We start from the raw sequence: 1,944 nt of genomic DNA, 5'->3' as shown, positions 1-1,944 counted from the left end.
ATGAGATCTTAATTCACTATTATTTGTGAATTCTCTTAGTTTCTTAGACAGAACGAGGTCAATACTTTGCCCAGCGACGCATTCCCTGGAGCCATTTCCAATTCTCGAGACTTAACAGGAATTCTGTAAAGAGGATCGGCCTTTCTGAACCAGGCCTCCAGCTGCATCAATCAGATTTACCCTTTCTGCGGGCTGCTAAGTCACTTACTACTTATCCATCTGCTACTAACACTAAAAAATGAGATGCCATTTTTCTCTCATATTATTTTTTGGATTTGTGGATTTATAATGATCTTCTTACCCCTTATACTCATTTTTGTTGGGCTTCACAAGGGACCAGAAATAGATGTATTTAATCCACCAAGATTAGCCATTATTCAACATTTTTTCTTATATATCTGTTTTTCTTACAAGTTTATTATATCTCTGAAGGTGGGAATGTATAATTTATTTTTCTGATTTCATTATTCAGCAGTACCGGGTACACACATGGACATTTTGGTTGAATGCTATTGGGTGGGTCAAATAGAGTCAATTGGAGAAAATGGATGTGGGTGATACACCAGAAGTGAGTTGAGACACAATATCAGAGAAAACTATATTTCGACCTCAGCAAAAGAGAAGGGAAAACCCTCAGACACCTGGTATTAAAAGATTAGAGCAGAGAAAAAAATGTAAAAACAAATATATTAGGATCTGATGGTCATGTAAAGTTGAAATGACATGTCTAAGCACTGTTCTTCATTATTTTGAATCCAGGAAGGATATTACTTTCCTTTTTCTTGATAAAATATTTTGTTCTGGTTCCTGCATGATTCCAAGTTAATAGCACAAACACAATACATTTTTCTGGCAGGATTTCCTCTAGGATTAAGGGCAAAATGGTTCAGGTAGCACAAAAGGGTAATATTCTTCAGAAATCACACTTGAAGTGCTTAAGATCTAACCTCAGACATTTGTACTGATCCATGTTAATACATAAAATAAACGTTAGAGCCCCCAGGACAGGGCCTGCTTAGTGACAACAGCCCAACAAATCTATGCCAGCATCAAAGCAAGGTACGCCCACATATTCTTCTCTTCGTTATCATTATAGCTCACTCAGCTCTGCCTATTTATTCTGCAATCATTTTGCCAATTAAGTAAATTAGGTTTTGATCTGAACTTCTTAGAGATTGTCTTTCAGACTGATCAAGTCACTCAAATTGAACAAATTCATAAGTTTTAAAAGGAGACAAAAGTACTGTTTTAATTTTTTTTTTTTTTGTAAGATGAATTCTAAAGCCCTACAATTTCAGGGAAATCTAATCTCACTTCCTTTGAACACTGAGTTTCACAGAGAATAGTAATCTCCAATGGTCTCCGGCAAGTAGTTACCCCAACAACACTTTCATTTTATCAAGAGTCATAAATGCATGTTTTTGGTACACTGGGTTTTATCTTGTGACTCTAGAGCAGGAAAAAAATAAATTCCACAGATAGCCAAAAAAAAATCTTAGCATTTCTCCAAAACTAACTGCAGTGGATTGTTAGATGCTTCACAGTGTCATTTCTTCTGAATTCTGTACCCAGAACAATTAGCTATCCTAAGCTTCCTATAGTAGACTCAGTAAACCAAACAAATGCTACCTTAGGCATACATTATAATTTGCTTTAGTAAAATAGTGGATGGCTTAAAACTGTGTACAGACTTACTTTTTATTGATGTTTTATTTTTTGCAAAGGAGACTGGGGCAGGGCTCTGCCCCTGAATGTACTAGTGCAGACACTCAGAGAATTTGACTCAGAGGGTACCCAAATCTGGAACTAGCTGCTGCTTATTAAGGGGCTGAGCTGGACACTGAACAAGATGCTTTATATATCTCCTTTAATCCTCACAACAACACTGCAAGGAAGATGTGGAAAATGTCAGGATTCAATATTTGCATATATTGTGAAATAATC

Source organism: Sus scrofa, chromosome 2 (genome assembly GCF_054392235.1).
Source record: "Sus scrofa isolate SSC_HxYL_T2T_F1_AM1 chromosome 2, Sscrofa_HxYL_maternal_Yorkshire_Landrace_v2.0, whole genome shotgun sequence".
NCBI lineage: Eukaryota > Metazoa > Chordata > Mammalia > Artiodactyla > Suidae > Sus > Sus scrofa.
Note: the sequence above shows the minus strand (reverse complement) of the source record.